This window comes from Psittacula echo (genome assembly GCF_963264785.1).
Source record: "Psittacula echo genome assembly, chromosome: 4".
Classification (NCBI taxonomy): domain Eukaryota; kingdom Metazoa; phylum Chordata; class Aves; order Psittaciformes; family Psittacidae; genus Psittacula; species Psittacula echo.
In genome coordinates this window covers 88,385,298-88,409,387 of record NC_137738.1, presented here as the reverse complement: position 1 = coordinate 88,409,387, position 24,090 = coordinate 88,385,298, and positions in this window count along the sequence as shown.

Sequence of the window (24,090 nt, the reverse complement as noted above, 5' to 3'; positions counted from 1 at the left end):
TAGATTTATGAACCTGAATATTGCCTCCTTCTGTCATTTGTGTAAACCTTACAAGTACTAACCACATCACTGATATATATATATGTATCTGTATATGAGCAAAAGGTCTGAAATAGTAGCAGATGTTTCTGGTTTCATGTTTGTGCATAATAAAGCATAAGCAATCAGCATACAATGAGAGAGGCTTACAGAAAATTCTTACTGCATACTCAGAGTAATTCACAGTTCTTTCATGTCTTCCATCTGGGTGCAACTGATTGCAACAAGATCCCTGTCCAAAAGCAAACAAATGTTTGCTTATGAGGCAACAGAAATATATCTGAGTATTTGTTGTCTTTTACTGAAAACTTAATTTAAAGATCATGTCATTTATACAAGTAGATCAACTACTACAGAATTCTGAATTAAAACCCAAGAATCTTAGAAATCTAAAAGCACTTGCTTGACTTTGAAAATTTTTCTCTAAGAAATTCACTATTCAAATAAAAACATTGTTAAGCTTTGACTTGAACGTGTAAATTGGCTTAAAGACAATTGTAGGGTGGAATGGCATGGACATAGCACATAAGTGAAAGAAAAAGAATATAAGAATGTTTCAGTCACCACCTCATTCAACTCTTACTTTATCTGGTCTGTACACGTTTTCCCAACCATCTTTACTAACATCTTTTTAAACTACTTTACTAATATTATTTCTTCTTTAGTCTTTAAGTAAAGAGTATCATTCCACCAATGCAGCCTCAAGGCCAAGGCACTCTATTCCTTAACTCTGAGGATCTGGACAATGCTCAAGGTCTTGACACAAAATTTTTAGCAGCAAGAGAATCTTATGTCATCAGTCAGGTATTTATTTTGTGCAAACAACTGTTACTTAAATAGAATTTATTAGAAGATATCTCTTTTCCTGATGTTTATGATAGAACTTAAAAGTATGGTTGGAGATTCCATCAATCAATGTATGTCTATGGGCTTTTCATTTCATACAAGTGATAATCTTGTTCTAAGCAAGCTTTTGGAGTACTTCTTCAGTGGACAGAATCCACATGGATTATTTTCAGGGTATCCAGTCAGAAACTCTATGTCCTTCCAGTTAACTGAATGAGGTGTTTAGAGAACTACTGACAGAAAGGCTGAGGAGAAAAGAGTGTCTTCTGCTTGCGAGAGGAAGCAGAAAAGCTTTCTAGCATAGCTTTCTAGTGTAGAAGAATAAGAAAACTCTTAGGAAGATTATAACATATTTTTCAAGGAAAAAGAAAACCCCAAAGTTCTCGTTTAGAAATTAAAACTGTCTTTCCAAAGAGTCTTGTAGTTAAATGAACTTCATTTCCCTCAAGACCAAACTCACACTGTTTATCTGACTGTCAGCTTGCTTTCTGGTTCATCATACATATACTCAGATAGTCAACTGTAATCAAAACAATGCAAAAGCCATCACAATTGCAAAAAGTCTCAGAGGAAACCTTTCAGACTACATGGCTGAGTTTCCATTCAGACTTTGCCACAGTGGTCTGCACCTTGGGAAGAGGATTCTATCGTTTCAGCTATGATTAAATAAAAATTCATTTAACTGCTTCTTAATTTAGTAAAAAAGCAGAGGAAAAACAATTCCTTACATGTGATTTGGATACATACATTAACACACCTTCTGGAAGAATTGTACCTTCCAGCATAATGATTACATCCTGGCTGTAGCGGCACAAGGTATTTATTCAGTCAAAGAAGATTCAAACTTTTCAGTTCCTTGCATAACACTATCAAAATGGCATTTAAAATATCTTCATATGTTTACTTATGAGGAAATTGCAACTTATCCAGAAGATTGCTGAGGTGAGTAGCTCAAGAGAGGACACCTTCAACACCGGAGCGGGGAGGAGATCAGCGTCCAGGAGCCTCTACTCAGAGCGGCCAGAGCCACCGAGGGAGCCTCAGGTCCTCGACAGGACTTGCCCAGGAGCCGGCAGCTCAGCTGACGCGAGCAGGGACTCACAGGGGGCGGAGCCAGGAGGAGCGGCACCAGCCCTGACTGGTTAAAAACCTGCCCCTGGGAGTGTGAGTGACCAGGAGCATGGTGAGGCAGTTTGTGTGGGCAGGTGAGCGGGATGGTGAGTACTCGCCGTATGACCAGGGCCCTGTCTGGGAGCTCTGCTCTGGCTGCCCCAGCGGTAGCCAGCGTAGGCACCCAGACAGAGTCGATGAGAGGGGAGGCTGCAGTGCAGAGCTTGGAGTGTAGAGAGTGCCTGCACTGGTCTCGTGAGGGAACGGTGCCAAATGGGCAGGGCTGTACTCGGTGCTCCATGGTGGAGGTCGTCCTGCGTGGCTGAGCTGCGGGATGCTGTTAATAGGCTGCAAGATGTCAGGGAAGCTGAGAGGAAGCAGGACTATTTGATCCAGACCCAAACTGTGCAGAGGCCTCAAGCGTCCCTTGCAGCTCATGGGGGAGAGCAGGAGGCTGCCAACCCAGGAAGCTGGGAAATAGTAACAACAACAACAACAACAACAAAAAAAAAAAAAAAAAAAAAAAAAAAAGAAGAAGGCAATTATAAGCAAGGGGCTTCCTCCTAAATCTGTTGTTCCCACCCAGAACCGCTTTGCTGTCCTGCAGGGGGCTAAGAAGGAAGGGCACTTGCACCAGAAACAACTGGCTGATGCACTGGTAAAGATCACTGCAGGTGCTGCCAGGAAAAAGAGGTGGGTTGTAGTGGTAGGGGACTCCACTTTGAAAGGAACAGAAGCACTCATCTGTTGGCCTGACCCAGTCTCAAGGGAGGTGTGTTGCCTACCTGGGGCACAGATCAGGGATGTTGCAGAGAGGCTGACCGCTCTAGTAAGTCCCACGGACTATTACCCACTTCTAGTGATCCATGTGAGTGCTAGGGATGTTGATAGAAGTAGCCTGGAGAACATAAAGAAGGACTATAGAGACCTGGGAGAGGTGGTTAGGGGCTCTGGAGCTCAGATTGTCTTTTCGTCAATTCTCCAGGTTCTCTTCCCTTGTTATTTCTCTTATCATTATTATTATTGGTGGCAGTAGTAGTGATTTGTGTTATACCTTAGTTACTGGACTGTTTTTATCTCAACCCGTGGGAGTTACATTCTTTCGATTCTCCTCCCCATCCCTCTGGGGGGGTGGGGGGGGAAGTAGACAGCGTGGTTCTAATGTACGGCCTGGGCTTAAACCACGACACAACCCTAACTATTCTATGATTCTATGATTAGTGTAAATGATTGTTTTAATTATATATTAGATAAATTCCTTTTCTCTTGCCAAATTAGTTCCTCAGCCTCACAGTGATGTGGAGAACGTAGTAGATTTCCACAACATGGTAACCTCCTCCATGACATGCTGCTGAAGAAACCAAAATTCCTTGAGAGATTTCAAGCTCTGTTGCTGACAGAGAGGAGCTGAGCATTTCAGCTGCTAACACCAAACTCTTGGTGCTGAGCATGACCTTCAAAACATCACTGTGTAACTTTCTTTTTTGTTTCACTAGAGCAAATTTGCTTTCTGCCAGGTTGATCAGTTAGAAAAACTACATTTATTACAATTTTTATTATGCTTTTCATCAGTAAAATTCTAGAACTTTAAAAAAGCCAAACTGAATTCAGTCTTAAAATCTCTGAGATGTGTTAAGAAAACAAGCAGTGTGAAATTGTGAGCTGTGACTTACTCAGAAATCGCACAAAAATCTCTATTGGCCCTAATTTTGTGCTGAAAACATCTACCCAGTAAAAGGTATAGGAAGAATTATTCCTACAAAAGAACGTCATTAGCCATCTGTATAGCTAATGAATGGCATGTGTATGGCAGATGCTATCACTGAATGGCAGTGATGAATTACACACTGAAGATTCCCTCTTTTCCATAAGGAAAGGCAGAGAAGGAAGAGGTTCAGAATGCACACTCCTTTTATTATATTGCCACAACCTTAACTTCCTGTGCCTGGCCTGTTTGTAAACTATTGAGGGAAGTGAAAGGAAGCTCATGCATTTCTCACCATTTTGCTTAAAGGCCAGAAGAGTTAGAGCCTTCAGTTGTATCGAGTTGCTTCTGTAACACATGCTGCTCATGCAAAGGAGAAGATTAGGTGCATGTTTTTTTGTTTGTGCTACTCTTGCAGAGGACAGACCAATAACCCTGAAATACGACATCTGTACATTGCTTCATGTAGGCATAGAGTAAGTAGTATTACACTGAAGCAGTGTAAAAACTGTCTTGTCTCCAGCCAACACAGCAATCAAAACAAAAAAAATTGCACAGCATTTAGGCACTGGTGGTGAGAGAAATGGGCAAGATTAATGCATTGGTTTACATTTTTTGTGTTTCTACAATAACATATACTTTATTTGTTGAAGTATTTTTAAATATTCTCAGAGAATGTTTTAAGAAGTGTGGCCAGCAGGACAAGGGGGGTGATTCTCCCCCTCTACTCTGCTTTTGTGAGACCCCACCTGGAATACTCTGTTCGGCTCTGGGGCCTCCAATACAAGAAGGACATGGAGCAAGTCCAGAGGAGGGCCACAAAGACGATCAGCGAGCTGGAGCACCTTTCTGTGAAGACAGCCTGAGAGAGTTGGGATTGTTCAGCCTACAGAAGAGAAGGTCCAGGGGAGACTTTAGAGCAGTACCTAAAGGAAGGCCAAGAAAAAATCTGAAGAGGGACTTTTCACAAGGGCATGTAGTGATGTGACAACAGGGAAAGGCTTTAGGCTGAAAGAGGGTGTATTTAGTTTAGAGATAAAGGAGGAGGTTTTTCCTGTGAGGGTGGTGAGGCACTCGAATAGGTTGCCCAGAGAAACTGCATGCCCCAACCCTAGACGTGTTCAAGGCCAGGTGGGATGGGGCTGAGCAACCTTCTCTAGCAGAAGATGTCTCTGACTGTGGCACGACAGAGCGGAACTAGATAATCTTAAAGATCTCTTCCAACCCAAAACATTCTATGCTTTTGTGATTCTGTGATTCTATGATTCTATGTTGTGCAAAAGCTCAGATCTAGATGGCTTTTTACAATGACTGATAGAAGCAGACTTTTAGTCCTCTGAAAGCAAATTAAAATATGTTTATGCATATATACATAATAGGTAGATATTTTCAGGAAAATGCAAATTCAAAATCTTAGCTAATTCTGTGGCTTTCATTTACTAGTCTTATCTCTCTGTTTCATATTTAAGAGCACTTATTTGTTTCTGGAAAATTAGCTTGGCCATATTGCACACATTTTACTATCAAGGATGTATGAAGTGTACCACACAACAGATTACAGATTCATTGTTTTCCTTTTATAGCAGTTTAAGACAGTTCCGAAACTTAACAGTGTAAATGTTATTAGGATTTTAACTTGAGCGAGCATGTTTGGTTTGGTTAGGATAGAATTCATTTTCTTCATAGTAGCAAGGGTGGGACTATACTTTGGTTTTGTGCTGAAAACAGTGTTGATAATTCAGAGTTGGTTTTGTTACTGCTGAGCAGTGCTTACACAGAGTCAAGGCTTTTTCTGCTCTTCACACCACCAGCAAGTAGGCTGAGGGTGCATGAGGAGCTGGGAGGGGACACAGGTGGGACAGCTGACCCCAACTGACCCAAGGGATAACCCAGACCATATGGAGTCATGCTCAGTATATAAAGCTAGGGAAAGAAGAAGGAAGGAAGGGATGTTCAGAGTTATTGCATTGGTCTTCCCAAGAAATTGTTATGCTTGAAGGAGCTGTGCTTTCCTAGAGATGAGTGAACACCTGCCTGCTGATGGGATGTGGTGAATGAATTCTTTATTTTGCTTTGCTTGTGTGTGTAGCTTTTTTTCTCACTTTTATACTTCTCCCCTATCCTGACAGTAGGGGAGTGACTGAGTTTCTGTATGGCTGTATGTGGCTTACTTGTTGTATGGATTTAAACAACGATGGAAAGAAAAAAAGAATCCTCAGCATGTGCTACTCCTTTAGTATGAAATTAGCTACATCTGAAATTCTATTATAGTCACATTCAAAACATATTACTGTAAATATCCTATGCATAATAAGTGAAATTGCTGTTACATTTTACGAGTGCTGATTCGCATCTTCTGCATGACACATGACATAGAAGAGCAAGAGTAAACAAAATGGAATATGAAAAAATGTAACACCTTTGTTATTTATTTACTATGCAATTATTTGCAATAATATTATGAGCAACCCTGTTGAGGTAACACTGAATTGGTTTTTTTCAGAAATCCAGAGGAAGAATCACTGATGTAAAAAATATTATCCGAAGGCTCACTATCCTCTCTCTGAACTTTTCATTTTGGGAATGCTCACACAAAACTGGAATTATCTGTATGCCTCTGCTTTGTTGTATAAAATGATTGCAATTTACATAGAAAGTAAATGTAGAAGTTCTCACAGAGGTGTTTTTATCTTACAGCAATGAAATACTGTGTATAGCTTCATCAAATCCAGGTGAGCTGTGAGTCCTACCAGCAATGTTTCTATCAAAAGAAACTGAAAATTCAATAATGCAACCTGTGGTTTCCAAAGAGCACTCAAAAAGTTACATTCTCCAGTTTGCAGACTCAAGCTATAAAGAAAATTTTCCAGGAATCGTCACTAACTTCTGAAAGGAAGATGTATTATTTTGAAATATGCAAAGCCTTTAAGTGCCTGTAAAGTTTTTAAAAAATGCATTTTTTTTAGTGGTTGCTGTTGCTTTGTGAGTAAGAGGGATCAGGGTGGTAAATCTTCCGTATGCTAAGCTCTTCTAACTATTTCCTCTCAAAAGAATGTGTCTTTTCCAAGATAACTTGGAGATGCTTAATGGACAAAGATAAACCCAAGAATCAGATAATTCAAAATTATTTAAAGTGATTTTTTTATATCACAAAAAAAAAAAAATGTGATTTTTTTAAGAGATTTTTATGAAATGGTCCAGTCATACCTGGGTTACAGTACATGATACCAAAATATTTTAAAGCTGATGCCTAGACTAAGTTTCTGAACAAGTAAAATAACAGTTATTTCTGAAGGAACCACTAGATGCAGCTGTTCAGATTATGAAAGGGCACTTTGAATGAAAAACCTGAGGGAGGAGTGGGTGAAAGGAAAAGGAGGAACACCTGACAGTTTCTCTACATTATAAACTTTCTTAGCAGTATTGTTATCAGGGCAAATGGTTTCCATATCTGAATATTGCCTTCAAATAATATTGGCTTTTTTCCCTCTGAAGACAAAGTAACCTGAAGACAGAAGAAGGTGTAATTCACAGAGATATAGAAAATGGCAAATAACACACACCTTACAAAATTCAGTGCAGTTACTTATTTTTTATTTACTTATTATTTATTTGACTGCAGAACAAGTAACATAATGCAAAGCCTACAAATGAGATAATCAATACGGCAAGAAAAACATATTCTAATGAGTTAATGCGGATGTATCTTTTCTAATTTATGCATCTAAAAGTGAGACAATGAAGACTTCATAGTCAGTAGAGAAAAATGTGCATCTTCATAGGGTAATTCATCTCATCCTAAGATATGTCTGGATTATGCAGCATAATTGTGCTTCAGAGCACAAAGGTATCCAAAGTTGCCTAGCTGAGATTCAGATGTTTCACTTTTGAATACTAAGTATAACTGAGGTTATTTCTATCTATTATACATTCAGTAGAAAAAGGCTACATGCAGCAAAATAGTGTAGTCAGATAAGTAAGACTCTTCATTTTATCAAAAAAAAAAAAAAAAAAAAAAAAAAAAAAGAGAGTAATAACTAAAGTACCAGGAATTATCATGGAAGCATGTTAGGACAACATAATTTCCATTTTGACCCTGCGGGCATGACTTCAGTGCACAAAGTCATAATTTTCTTATTTGTTATTAAAATGATACTTATGTGCTTTCAGATTTAAATTGTTATTGTTTTGGCTTCACTAACATTGGGAACCAAATGAACCATGAATTCTCCTGGGAAGAATCTTCCTCTTACTTCCACAAAACAAAAAGTTATCTGTACTAACTATTTGTTAAGTGTAAGTTAATATATGTATTTGAACTCTTAATTCTGATTTTTTCAGTGGCTACTGTTTTAGAGTTTGTCTGTATGTGTAAGGTTTTCACTCAGTTGCACAAGCTGTTTTTAAGACATCAAACTTTTACACAAGAAGCACATACCTGTATTAACAAGCAAAGTCTAAAACCAGACACGGTACTCTAGATGTGAAGCCATTGTTGCTTCGTGCGATACTGGTGAACAACATTATCTTATTTCTGTGATTGGTGGCACAATTCCTTTCAGCTGAACCTACCACTAAGTGTACCACAATGCTATTTTGTGTACGGTCTGAGAAATTGTCTTGGTTTAAGCCCAGCCAGCAACCCAGAACCATGCAGCCACTTGCTCAGTCACCGCCTTCCTCCACTCACTTCCGGAAGGATGGGGAGGAGAATCGAAAGAACGTAACTTCCACTGGCTGAGATAAGAACAGTCCAGTAACTAAGGTATAACACAAATCACTACTGCTACCACCAATAATAATAATAAAGGGAAATAACAAGATAAGAGAATACAACCGCTCACCACTCCCCAACCGATACCCAGCCCAACCTGAGCAATGATCTAGCCCCTCCGGATAACTGCCCCCAGTTTATATAGTGGGCATAATGTGCTGTGGTATGGAATACCTCTTGGGCTATTTTGGGTCAGGTGTCCTGTCTCTGCTTCCTCTCAGCTTCCCCTCCTCCGTGGCAGAGCATGAGACTCAGAAAAGTCCTTGGTCAGAGTAAACATTACTGAGCAACAACCGAAAATATCAGTGTTATCAGTGCTGTTCCCAGGCTGAAAGTCAAAACCACAGCGCTGCACAGCTACTAAAAAGGAGAAAAATGACTCCTACTGCTGAACCCAGGACAGAAATTAACTGAGACCATCAATTTAGGACATGAAAAAAAATCACAAAAAATTGTTCAGAGCTGCCCTACGGTGACTGGAGCAATGTCATACAGTTGAAAGTTCTATGTATCCTATTATATATCCCTTGATACATTTGGGTGTCTGCTGTTATTTTGGCAGACAAATTATGTTGCAGTCCCAAAGGTTTCCCAGCAATGAAAAACCAACTATGTTAGGGGAATTTCAAAGGTTGTTAGGAAGAGCAAGAATTAGGAAGGAAAACCTGAGCACATCTAATGGAACCACAAATGACTCATGTATAAACAAAAACATGGTGAAGATGGACCATGTTTTAAGCGACTTATGAGTATTTTCCACATCAAAGCCACGTGATGTGATTGGCGATAAAACAAGTATTGAAAGAAAATATCTCAAACATATGGAAAAACTATAGGATTTAAAAGAAAACAGAAAGGCAGGAACATTTCACAAAGGATGAAGCACCAAACCTAAGAAAGCCATAGACAAAAAAATAGAGAAAAAATATTTTTAAAATATATTTCAAGGAAAGAAACATCAAAACACTGTCTCTTTGCACCTTGTCAGGAAGTGCTTGATTGAGCTATACACAGCTGGTACATAGGAATTTGTTTTCTAGAGAATGATGCTTTGAACCCTGTGTATTAGAAAAGCACTTTCAACATTAAACATCACAGCATTACCTTTCTATTTGACATCCATGCTCATTGAGAGCATGTGGAGGAAAAAGAAAAAAAAACCCGTCAACTTTTAATTTTAGATGTTCTTGTAGCCTTTGACTATTCTGTAGATTCTCTGAATTGGGATTTGCTATAGTTTTATGTTAATCTGTCAAATCAGAACGTTTTGTTTACTAAGTATTATTAATCAAGACCAAAATAATCCTTCATTCTAACTTTTCAAGTCTTTCACTATGATTTTCAGCTGTAAAGACATCATAAGAAGTTTTTGTATGTGGGTGTAATTTAATCACCTCTAAACAACCTTAAATCCTTATTAAGATAGTGAATGTACCAGTTCAGAAATTGAGGCATAGACAGTGCAGAGATGGGGTCTATTGCAAAGCAGGCTGAGGGAGGTGATTCTTCCCCTCTGCTTTGCTCTCCTGAGAACCCACCTGGAGCACTGCATTCAGCTCTGGAGTCCCCAGCACAAAAGGGTCGTGGACCTGCTTGAGCAAGTCCAGAGGAGAGCCACGAAGATGGTCAGACAGATGGAGCACCTCCCCTATGAAGACAGCTGAGAGATTTGGGGTTGTTCAGCCTGGAGAAGAGAAGGCTCAGAGGAGACCTTAGAGCAGCCTTCCAATATCTAAAAGGGGCCAATAAATCTGAAAGGGCCCTACAAGGATGCCAGAGAGGCACTGTTTATTAGAGACAGTAGCAATAAGACAAGGGGTAACAGGTTTAAAATTAAACAGGGGAAGTTTAGATTATATAGAAGTAGGTTCTTTATTGTGAGGGTGGTGAGGCACTGGAACAGGTTGCCCAGTGATGCTGTGAATGCTCCATCCCTGGCAGTGTTCAAGGCGAGGTTGGACAGAGCCTTGGGTGACATGGTCTAGGTTGTGGTGTCCCTGACCATGGCAGAGGGGTTGGAACTAAGGTCCTTTCCAACTCTAACTATTCTATGATTCTATGATTCTATGATTTTATGACTTTTTGCAAGGGCATGTAGGGATAGATTGGACAAGGGGGAATAGCTTCAAACTAACAGAAGGTAGATTTAGATTAGATATTTGGAAGAAATTTTTTCTGTGAGGGTGGTGAGGCACTGGAACAGGTTGTCCAGAGAAGTTGTGGATGCCCCATCCCTGGAGGTGTTCAAGGCCAGGTTACATGGGCCTTCAAGCCACCTGGTCTAGCGGAAGGTGTCCCTGCCCTTGGTAGGATGGTTTGGAACTAGATGACCTTTAAGGTCCCTTTCAACCCAAACCATTCTATGATTCTATGATGTTATGATTCTATGACTAAAATAGACACAGGATATGTTAGTAGCTTTCTGTAAAACCACATTAGTACTGCCAAAGGGCTGCAAGCTGTATCACCCAAATTTTAAAATAAACATAACAAGATTCTTTGCAAGAGTGTAATTTCCATAATGAGTATTGCATTAGACACAATACAAAGAAGAGACCAGTACAACAGAAGGGTTGGAGGGTTTTTCTGCTTGTTATCTGCTATTCAGAAGGAAAACAAACAAACACATTTTATAACCTGACTGGACATTGTCATGCCTCTTTCTGTTATTTTGCAGTGAATACTATGATAAAAGCATTTAATTCACATATTTACTGCGTAGCAAACTTCAGTTGCTTCTTCCATTCTCCATCTGCTTTGCATTGAATATGTAGCTTACAGATGGGACAATCCAACACTTCAGGTTTTTACAGTATTAAATTATAAAAGGAGTTGTAGAATGTTGCTGTTGCCTTGTGAGTTGAGTTTTGTAGCAGATCTTTGTTCAGCGGCTGGACTGAAGTCCTCAAATGAGATAGGCAAAGATGAGCACTTCATTACTTAACCATGACAAGCCTGACATGTTTCTGTGCATGTCTACAAGCAAAATGGTAACATGTCCATTTATTTTGAAAAAAAAAGTGGATGCATTTACAGCTTATTGGAGTGTCCAGAGGTAATGTCAGCTGCATGAAAGCAGTAGGACTACAACTTTGGATACTTCACTTGAATTCCACTGACTCCCTTTATGTGGATTAACCTCCAATTTGTGTTTCTCACTAATAAGTCCTGAAATATAGCAATCTTGTGGTATATTCATTTAACAAAACGAAGGCTGAACCTTCGTGTCAACCTGAAAGTGTTACTCAAAGAAAACATTAATCATCTTCAGAGAGACACTGTGGAGAACCATTTCACATGGAATTACTCCTCTAATTAAGCCACCTACCTGAGACACCTCTGTTGGAAGACCATCTTTAGGTATTCCTCTTCTGTAGTTCGTGAAGACAGGCGACACAACTGTGTAATTCACATTGATCAAATCAATGGTTTAAAAAAGGGCTTTCTCTGAAAACACTATCAGAAAGGAATGTATTTTTCCTTAAAATCAACTCTATAATGGACTGCCTTCCCCATTAGTAAATCAAATACCTTCATAAGTGCTTTATTATCTCAAGAATAAAAGGTATAAATAGAAAAATCAGTACTTTACAACATATGTCAGCAAACAATCTCTTGCTGTGAATTTATACATTTAAGCATAAAGCTGATAACCAATTGAGAGCAGCTGGATGAATACAGCTTTTACTTCAAATCTTAAACCTGCTATGTAAATTTAAAAGAATTCTTGCAGCTCATTGCTATGTTAAACACTTTGGATCAGGTATATTTGAAATATCAATAGAAGTGTACACTAAAAATATGAACTTTATTTAGCGTTCTGTTAAAAAAAGGTTTTCTAGGACACACTTTCTGAGACTCAGCTTGTATTCCTGCTATCACTTGAATCCACAAAGACAAAGCAATGCCATGCAGTGAACTGTGGTCGTCATATTGACTAGGATGACTAGCAACAGCTGAAAAAGTTCTCTGGTTTTGAAATATGGTGAATTAGTGACAAACGCTTAAAGCCCCTACATTTACTGGAATTTGTCAGAACATTTTGTCACATTTTGAAAATAAGGGGCCATCTCTGCTTATGTATCTAAGAATTCAGGCACAGTGTTGGACACCATTTCTTTTTCTATTTAGTTTCTTCAAAAGAGATATTATCATTATTATTATTATTATTATTTGCAATGGATCTTCCTGGAAAGCTTGAATAATTCCTTTTATTTTTCTCATGCTTTTCCCTGTTGTCACCCTCCTGTTTGGGGCAAAAGAGCCAACAAAACAGCTTAACATTCTTTGGCTGAAAAAAGGGGGACTGTTTTATGTGGAGTTTATTATCATTTGAGGAAGTGATCATATCCAACCGACAGAACTAAAATATTTCCACACAAAACAGAACATTAAACTAGATTTTGTGCTACAAGAGATGTTTAAAACTATTGGTATAGGCAGAGGTTCTTTATCTTGGCTTCTGTTTCACATTCTGTTCAGTTTCTAAATTGTTTCTATGTAAAGAAGCATGAAAATGATGTATACCATCTCTTTTTCCACCTGCTTAGTGCTTTTTCTTTTAACTGTATAGTCTGTGCAGGAAAGACTTATGGTACAGAACACATAAACTTGTTTGGTTTTCATTTATTGATAATTTTATGGCCTATGTAAAGCAAAAGCATGGACTCCAAGGACAGCATTCAGCTGTTTTTTAGGCTGTCAAAGAACATATCCTGCCATTCAGGTTTTTACTACCCACAAAAAGTTATAATGAGGATATACTATATGATCTGATAAAATTCAGATGTATAAAGAAAAATAATCAATGGACTTATTCAATCTAGCATAAAAGACTGACAATGAAAAAATACTAAATAGAACCATAAGTTAATACAAGAACATAATTTTGACATGAAATGTGCTGTCAGTGTTATTTACATTAATTTGAATGAGCATGTCATTGGAGTTACACTACCACTAAATAGGCATAGATGAGATTAAGATATGAAATCAAAACTACATGACGTAAGGGAACTCTTTAAAATTACAAAGTGGTATCTCATGAATCTCTGCCCTTTTCTTTCTCTGTCTGTCTACAGATTTCTACGGTTTTGGATTGAATTCAGGACACAGATTATTTTTTGTATCCCGGTTGTCTGGTATTTCACTAGGAACTTTTGTGATGATAAAAAGTCATTCTACGATTGATTGCATGCCTACAAGGTATACCTGAAAAAATTAATTGTAAACAGTGTAATGAAAATTCATCACACTTATTTCCTAAGTGTTGCACCTAATCATAGTGTTTGGACATTGACTGTGATAAAAAATTAGCTACAGCAAGTGAAATAAACCCGATGGCCATCAGTGACTAAAATAAAAAATCAAGTATGAGTCTATGTATATTAAAAAAAGATATGGTACCTGTGGAAAATATTGCATTCGTAGTATCTATGTAGCTTGTCATACAGCATTTGACAGGTCTTTGAGCAACCTGGTCTAGTGGGAGGTGTCCTTGCCCATGGCAAGGAGTTGGAACTTGATGACCTTAAGGTTCTTTCCACCCTAACCATTCTATGATTCTATGATTCTGTATCTCACAAAACTTTAATTCAGAAGGATAAGGACATTGTTACTGAATTGCTTAATGAAGGAATATTAAAAAAATCTACTCTGTGCCACGCTGAGAGGTAGTATTCTGTGTGTAGGAAGAAATACGTAAGATGTGATTTCTTTTAAGATCTCTACTTGCTAGTATAAAACATATTAAATGATATGTTGAGAAAATATCATTTATGAATTCACAGTGCCAGATTCTCATGCACAGATACATAGCACAATTTCACCACTTAATCATAGAATCATAGTAGATTTCCTTCTTAGATAATATCAAAATTGCACTTCCACTAACCAATCTTCCTTTTAAAATATCTAGAAGTGAATAGCCTTCTCCAGTGGAAGACTGTTCTAGGTCAGACAGTTTGTCACAGGTTTGACTCAAGGTATTTTGGAAATTGCATCTAGGCAGCCATGATAAACAGACTGTAAGTAGGCAAATAGGTCTGGATTAGATTTTCTGCTCCTGAGTGACAAAGAGTTGCTAGGAATGCAAACCATGTAGAGATCTCCCTCCATGGAAGCCTGAGAAAAATACGAGGATCTCATGGGCTTGGGAAAGAATGATCTTAAGTTTTATCCTGAAGGAAAGAGAAGTGAAGGGCAGAAACAAGTTGGGAAAGTCCTTGTAAATACGTGAGATAAGTTGGGTCTCATTAGGAATAACAGTCAGAAGAAGCTGGGGGAGGAAGACAGAGGCAGCAGCAGTGAAGAAATCTGATATGTTGACAGAACCTGCAATAAGCCAATTGAAATTGTTACTTTTCTATGGTAACTTCTATAGCCCAAACCTAAATATAAACCTGAATAAAGACTAGATAAAATGGTCATCTTGGATTACTGCCATCAAACAGGAAAGGGCTGATGAGTATGTGTTTTACTCTGTTAATGACAGGAGAATTTCTAGAATCTAATACAGGGGAAAACTATTTTAGATGGCTTTACTTATGTTGCAGTTTTCATTAAAGCAGGAAGTAAATAAGCTCTTGAAAGATGCAATTAACTAGGGTTTCTGTTACTTGTATAAGAGAAACAGGTATGGGTAGGGTTGTTTAATATCAGTGGAGACAGCAGGAAGCAATACCAACATGTATAACACACAAAGAATGAGATGTAAGCCTCTGGAAATGACCTCTTCCTGCTGACAGCGTAAGACAACTAAAATATGGATTGACATGCAGCCAGTAACTTAACATAACATGAGATGAATCTCATCATTAAGATGAAGTTTATGAAGTTAACACGAAATATTTTAACACACTTCCCATATTAGGCTCTGAAAAACTATGTATTTGATTACTACTATGTATCTGTTAATGCTTAAACGATATAGATGTAATGCCTAGCCAGCTAAGGTATTCCAGCATAATAGACATGCTATGTAACTATATAGATAGATCACAAAACAATACGAAACTGTCTGCTTCCAGAAAAATAAGTTTTTGAGGTTGGCTGTTGTCCCTAAATCAAAGGTCTGTTATTCACTTTTTCCCTAACAAACCAAAGGAATTAGTAGTAGCTGTAAGAAATCAGAGGTTCTGCAGTGACAGAATACACACTTAATTTTACTAAGAAAAAAAAAAAAAGACATCTCTTCCATGCATAAAGGATTCAGAGAAGCATCTTATGACACTCAAAGGTCCAAATGAAAGCAGTTAGAAGAATACCTTTATTATTTTAACTTTAAGCTTAAACACAGGGCTGTCAATTGTCAATAACCTGTTTAATCAAAACTGCTCACATGTATATTAGAAGAAGAGATCAAAACTCCTCTGAATTATTGATTAAATACTATTAAACTGTGTGTGGATCAGAGATTATTAAATTCACTCTTATGATATGTGTTAAAATTAGTTATAAAACAAACTTCTGCTTTATATTTGTGTATTTCCAGCTTCATGGGATTGCACAAATAATACACTTACTTGGAGAAATCATAATGATGACAGCAGATCAGTTGTTTTACCCTAACTCATAAATAATCTAGTCCTAGAAATATCCTTTTAGTACTTGACATAGATGGGAATGACTTAAAGTAAAAACAACCTTAAGAATTTATCTTCTGCAGTTTTCTTTTTATTCAAGCATAACTGAGTATTAAGGTAAACCAGATGATATTAATAGGGAATGACTGCCTTTATTACTGCTAAGGCTCCCTAAAAAAGAAACAGCTAATGACAGGAGGATATTCAAAATAAAAATTAAAACTGCTCCATTAACCATTAACATGCTATATGAACAAATACAATTGCAGTATATCCTGATGATTTATATGCATTCCTGGGGATTTCTTGCTGTGCATTTCTTCAGTGTATAAAGGTTAAAGAAATAGAGACATTTTGAAAGAGACATAGGAAGTATTGTGGGTCTCTCTCTCGCAAGGCATTGTATTTTGTCAGTCCTCACAGTCCAGATTTCACACTGCTGTGGAAAAAAATTATTCCAGTGAAATTTTATCTTCTTATGCAAGTGGAAAATTTTCTGTATGGATAACTGAGGGTAATCAATGGCTAAATTTTTCCCTAGATTCAGTATTGAAATAATAAGGTTTTTAATTTTGAGTGTTGACACTGAAAATGAATTAAAGGAGCCAGAGGTTGTCATAAATTTTCCTTACTGCCAAATTCAATGTAAAAAGACAAAAGTAGGTGATACGAAGCTTTCTGGCCAGGAAAATTGTTATCAGCCCTTGGAGGACAGCTTTGTTGTTCCCTTGTGTCTGAAGGCTGAGACATCACAAAGAGTAATGGTTGTGCTACCAACAAAGTCACTGATTACATGGAAAAAATGCAGGTTAGCGGTTTTACAAATATTGAGGATTTCAGGGATTTCAGAATGTCAAGGTTTTGTTTGTTTGTTTGGTTGGTTGGTTTGGTTTTGGTTTTGGGTTTTGTTTTGGTTTTTTTTATGCTGATGATGATGCTGTAGAAGCCTTTCAAGAATTATCTTTTATTTTCCAGAGCTACCAAGCTATCTTGCTTCTTCTTCCTATCATAAGTTACTTTTGAAGCTGGTTTAGATCATTCTGTTGTTATAAAATTTGTTACTTGAAATTTTCAAATTACATTAAAGAATGTAATAGCAGTTTTTTTAATTATCTATATATAATGACTAAGGGTGAAAAGAACATGAATAATCACAGAGAACTTTTTGTGGACCTTATGACTGGGAGGTCTGCACTGAAAATCATCTTGATTACAGAAGCAAAACCTAATTTAAGTAAAATTCGCTATGGCTTGTTATAAACCAATAGAGTAATGTAGGGTATGTATTCACAAACAAACGCACGCATAAGTGCACACACACCTATCTAGCTATCTATGCAACATATGAAGTACATATATTTAATTATGATATAAGAAAGGCAGTTTCACAAGCTTGAAAACAATTATCAGCACAGCTAAGTAAAAAAAAAAAAGTGCAAAAAATTATGTTGGCTCTGGAAAAAATTGTATCTTTTGTGGGGATTCATGAATGCAGAAATTTTTTTACTATTGGGAAAGATTTTGGAGAAGAACTAGGTAGGTGTTGAAAATATAAAAAAAAGTTATAAATATTCAAGGAGCTCTGTTCATTAAATTTATTAGAGTTGTATATATAATACTTGTTGATAAGAAATAGAAGAAGTAAATGTATAATGAGAGCCAATCCCTGTGAAAAGAAATCACAAAAATTAGGATGAGCAACAAGAAAGAGTAAGAACTGCTTTTCATAGCAATTAAGATAATTAGGCATTGAAAAAACTAGCATGAGTCTTAGTGGGATCACCTTCAGTGACAATTTTTAACGTTTAGAAATTTTTCTGAAGGATATGTTGTACTGGAAATGGAAAGTAATATAAGAAATTAATTATAACAGACAATATATTAACAAGTGTGGTAAAAGATCATGTAAAAAGCTTTCTTTATGAGGAAAGGTTTAGGCACCACAGCCCTTCATCAAAGGATCACCATTCTGAATGAGGGTGGGAGGAGGTGTAAGATGGAAAGACACCATACTGAGGAACTCTCTTAAAAGCTACTCTGTTGGCAAATTTGTCTTTGGCTGGAGGTTTTTCTCCCTTTCTTGACGCTTACCATAGGAATGATCGTTTGAGTATTACAAGTGTGTTTATGTTCAAAATATGCTAAATTACTCAGAACAAGCACTATTTGAATGCATGCAGGTTAGCATTGTTACTTGGAGGGAATGTTCATGAGAGTTATTGAAGGAAAAAATGGTTTTGAAGCTTGTCTTGAGAATCAAATTTCTCATATTCTTTTTGAAATATTGTTGATGTTTTGAAGTTATTTTCAAATGAGTTTTTATTCCACTGTAAGTTTTATAGATTGGGTTGTCTACTGTAGCCTATCTCATTCTCAGATTTTTACAACAGCTTCAAAAATGCTCTTAAAAGTTTCGACAATGATAACTTACAATTTTTAGTTCAAAACCTTTTTAATGATTTTACCCATGATTGATTCTAGTTATGGAAAAGTTCACATTTAGCACAACAAAAATGCACTGCTTTCATTCATACAATGAGAGCAAACATGAAGAGATGATCCTTTGATGCTCCTAAACTATCACGAATTTTAGTGCGCTGATCAAATTTTCTTTGTCTATAAGACAGGGTTTGATACAAACCTTGGCTGCAAATTTTCCTGCGCTTGAAAATTGACTGCTATGGTACATATGTACTTACAATATGCAAGTACAGCTTACATATGGTAAGGCTATTGGGTACCTGCAGCATGTAAATTGAAGCTTATGCCATTCAGATTAGAGTCTCAAAATATAAGCAGCCCTTTTCCCCCTGTTCAACATAAAGGTTTAAGAAACTGACATCCTGTTCTCTAATGTGACTTGGTGATTCATAGCAGATAGCATGTAATATCTGCTATCTTATACTTCATACGTTAGAATACACAAGAGAATTCCTTCTGAGCTATCAGTGATTTGGAATCAGATAATGCCATATCTGTCACAAAATGACTTTTCCAATCAGTTCTTTTTAAAGAGTTCATGTCCATAGATTTTTAACATCAAGTCATACAGATCATGTCTCCAAGTTCTAATACTACCCAATAAGTTGTATCTGTGCTCCTAAGTGAGAAAATCCAGTTTATCTTTTCTACAGGATTGTGATTTCTAGTGAATAAGCACCATTTTTGTCATTTTGTGCCCTTTGATCCCTCTCAAGTAATTTTGTTCCCAACACCTTGAATTTGTGCTAAATGTATTTTCATTTATTTAACACACAAGTAATGGCTTGATCAAAATTACTGGGAAACAGAAGAAATTGCATAGTTTCTGATACACGTAGCATCTAATGATTTCCTTCTATCATGACCTCTGTAAGCAGCTAGAGTAACAGCCACCCATTTTCCATACAGAAAGTCAATCCAATTTACATTTCATTCAGCACCTCACTGTAGTTTCTTTCTATGGCCTGAGTGAATTTTGTTTAGTGTGTAAGTTAGTTAGTTATAGTGGAAGTTTGCTAAAATTTGCGGGACTTTCTGTGTTGTTTTAACCTTCAAAATTTTACTCTCTGCCCTGTTTCAGTCCTCACCAAGAATTCCTACTAGCACAGATGTCAGTACACAGAGATTTTGAAAGTCACATTTTTCACGAGGAACATCTTGTTAAGACCTGACCATTTGGATGAAGGATACAGAAATCACAGGATAGGGATGTGGGGTCTGCTGCCTCTATTTCTATAAACCTAAGCCAGGAAAATTTGCTTTATGACTTTCAGGTACAATCTTCCATAGCAACTACTTTTTAAAAACTCTTACTCTGAAAGTTAGAAATATATAATTTATAAGATTAGTTTTTAGTTCCTGACCATTTAAAAAAATACAGAAACTTAAACTGTAATAATTATGATGAAATAAACCACTGGCAATATGTAATACACTAGCTCTCACAGACATTTTTATGAAAGTGTCCATGATTTTTTTCATAACTCTAATAAATAGAGGAGATTAGTGAATTCCATCTTAGTATTTATTTACTGTGAACACTAAGTGTTATTAATATATGTCATCAATTCAAAAGTTCAGACTTTTGAACAAAAAGCTACTTTGATCTTCAGCGTTTTTCTGTGTCGACAGCATTGACCTTTACCAACAAAGGGACTTCATTAAAATTAATTTAATTATTTGGGACATTACACTCAAAGCAGAGAGCCTGACTTACTAAGGACAAAGCACTTTTGATTTTAGGTCTTCGTTGGCAGTGTTTATTTTGTGCTGTTGATAGATTAAATGTAAGATCTGAGTGAAGAGATAAGTCTGCACACTGGAGCAGGGAAGGAACATGGGTTTTCTCAGCAGTGGTGAATCACTAGAAAGAATTGCTTTAAACTGAAAGAGGCTGGGTTTAGATTAGACATTAAGAAGAAATTCTTTCCTGTGAGGATGGTGAGACACTGGGACAGGTTGCCCAAAGCAGCTGTACATGCGCCATCCCTGGCAGTGTTCAAAGCCAGGTTGGACAGGGCTGGGAGCAACCTGGTCTAGCAGAAGGCGTCCCTGCCCATGGCAGGAGGGTTGGAACTAGATGATCTTTAAGATCCTTTCCAACCCAAACCATTCTACAATTCTATCAAGCTAACAATCAATGTTAAGGCTCATCTCAAGAAACTGTCCTCTCTGGGATTGTCAGAGACACAAGCCAGAACAGCTCAATGATTCAAGAGGAGGACAGATGGACTGCTAAAGTATTGCCTGCTGGGGTCATGCCTGCCATGTTTTGATGGGTCTGAGTATACCTGAGAGTAAGATGTCCAGAGTTACCTTGAAATTATCCACACACATTTACAGACACAATGGTGATCACTTCAGGGCAATGAACTTGAGATGTACAATGACTAAATGAAAGTGTGTGTGTGTCTGCTCAGGTAGAAAGATAATTCAGGGGGGCAAAAATTCATCTCCACAGCCCTTTCCTAAAGCCAGAGTGAGTTCTGCAGGAAGAGAAATATGTGTTCAGAAATAAGTCATTTAGTGAGCTTCATTCAGGAAACATGTGAGTTCTAGTGACATTGCTAGCGTTTTCTCTCTTTGCTTGCAGAGATCCAGGCTTTCAGTATGAGAATGGGGACTAAAATTATTAGCAAGCACTTAGCACCAGGGGAGCTAAAAAATATGAAAGGGCAGAAAAGGTGAAAGATACACAGTAGATTCCTATTTGCAAGCAGTTTAACACTGTCTACAAAATGACCCATATGAGTTAAACATATCCTGAAAAATTCTTGCTCAGGTCCAAAACTGTAGATAATTTTAACATCTGTACAGTGTTATATGCTGACCAAATATTCCCAGAGGGCCAGAGTTCAAGCATTAATATACTGTCTAAGTGAACTAGAGACTTTTTTGGTTTTGGTTTTTTTTTTTTTTGTGGATGGAAAACATTTAGGACACTTTCTGGAGTTCAAGAGCATAGACTCTGCAGATATAGCCAGCAGTCCATCAAGAATGATTGCGCACAAAGTGCTCTTTGCATTATACCCTGAGGCAGAACTACTCAGAAGAAGGCAAGGAAGCTAAACAAATGTTCTTGAAGCTAAACAAATGTTCTTGAACTTAAGCAAAGTATCCTTATAGTGTCATTACGTGTCCACAGAAATAAAGAAAACAAAAACTACTACTTGTTAGCATCCTTCAAGTTTACAATGGATGTTTTTCTGCAAGCAAAAGAAATTGTCACTGAAGTAATTAATTTAAAAAAAATATATATTTCATCAAAATCATTGTGTTCATGTTTTCTCCTGTTTAGTAAGCCTTTGACTTTTGCTCTCTGACTCACTAATCCTACATTGATTACTTCAAATGCTGAAGATGTTAATGAGAACTTCCTGTGGATTTTTCCCTCATATGAAGATGTATCTGATTAGATTATCAGGGATTGGATTTATTGGCTGTATCTGTAAAAAAGATTAAAGGTACCAATATCTGTCCTCTGGAGTTAAGCCTGAAACAGAATGGTCTGCATCTGCTGGAAAGAATACAGGGATGCTGTCCGGGAAGCTAGGGACCAGGTGAGGAAGGCTAAGGCCCAGTTAGAATTGAACTTGGCTAGGGATGTGAAGGATAATAGGAAGGGATTCTATAGGTACGTAGCGAGTAAAAGACAGACTAGGGACAATGTAGGCCCCCTTCGGAAGCTATTGGGAGAACTGGCCACCCGGGATTTGGAGAAGGCTGAGGTTCTTAATGACTTCTTTGCCTCGGTCTTCACTGGCAAAGGCTCTGACTAAACCACCCAAGTCTTGGAAGGCGAACGCAGGAACTGTGAGAATGAGGACCCTAGGCCCACTGTAGGAGAGGATCTGGTTAGAGACCATCTTAAAAACCTAAACGTACACAAGTCCATGGGAACTGACGGAATCTATCCACGGGTCCTGAAGGAGCTGGCGAATGAAGTTGCTAAGCCACTGGCCATCATATTTGAAAAATCATGGCAGTCAGGTGAAGTTCCCGATGACTGGAAAAAGCGAAATATTACCCCCATTTTCAAGAAGGGGAAAATGGATGACCCGGGGAATTACAGACCAGTCAGTCTCACCTCTGTGCCTGGCAAACTCTTGGAGCAGATTCTCCTGGAAGGCATGCTAAGGCACATGAAAAACAAGGAGGTGCTTGGTGACAGCCAGCATGGCTTCACTAAGGGGAAATCCTGCCTGACCAATTTGGTGGCCTTCTATGATGGGGCTACGAAACTGATGGACAGGGGCAGAGCAGTTGACGTCATCTATCTGGACTTGTGCAAAGCCTTCGACACTGTCCCACATGACATCCTTGTCTCTAAATTGGAGAGACATCAATTTGATGGGCGGACCGCTCACTGGATAAAGAACTGGCTGAATGGCCGCACGCAAAGAGTTGTGGTCAATGGCTCGATGTCCAGCTGGAGACCGGTAACGAGTAGTGTCCCTCAGGGATTGGTGTTGGGACCGGTCTTGTTCAACATCTTTGTCGGTGACATGGACAGTGGGATTGAGTGTGCCCTCAGCAAGTTTGCTGATGACACCAAGCTGTGTGGCTCGGTTGATACGCCGGAGGGAAGGGATACCATCCAAAGGGACCTCGACATGCTTGTGAGGTGTGCTGATGCCAACCTTATGAAGTTTAACCATGCCAAGTGCAAGGTCCTACACCTGGGTCGGAGCAATCCCAGGCACAGCCATAGGTTGGGCAGAGAAGAGATTCAGAGCAGCCCTGTGGAGAAGGACTTGGGGGTGTTTGTCGATGAGAAAATGAACATGAGTCGGAAGTGTGCGCTCGCAGCCCAGAAAGCCAACCGTATCCTGGGCTGCATCAAAAGGAGTGTGACCAGCAGGTCGAAGGAGGTGATCCTGCCCCTCTACTCTTCTCTGGTGAGACCTCACTTGGAGTATTGTATGCAGTTCTGGTGTCCTCAACATAAAAAGGACATGGAAGTGTTGGAACAAGTCCAGAGGAGGGCCACAAGGATGATCAGGGGACTGGAGCGCCTCCTGTATGAAGATAGGCTGAGAAAGTTGGGGCTGTTCAGCCTGGAGAAGAGAAGGCTGCGTGGAGACCTCATAGCAGCCTTCCAGTATCTGAGGGGGGCCTACAAGGATGCTGGGGAGGGGCTATTCATCAGGGACTGTAGTGACAGGACAAGGGGTAACGGGTTAAAACTTAAACAGGGGAATTTAGATTGGATATAAGGAAGAAGTTCTTTACTGCAAAGGTTGTGAGGCACTGGAATGGATTGCCAAGGAAGGTTGTGAATGCTCCATCCTTGGCGGTTTTCAAGGCCATGTTGGATGAGGCCTTGTGTGACATGGTTTATTGTGGGGTGTCCCTGCCCATGGCAGGGGGGTTGGAACTAGATGATCTCAAGGTCCTTTCCAACCCTAACTATTCTATGATTCTATGATTCTATGCTCTTAGCTTCCAAGGTGAAACGACCATGTCTGAACCATCAGTTTAGAAGTTTTCTGGGTTTAACTCCTAAGCAGCACTGACACATTGTTTGCTGTCATGTAAACCCAAGACAGACA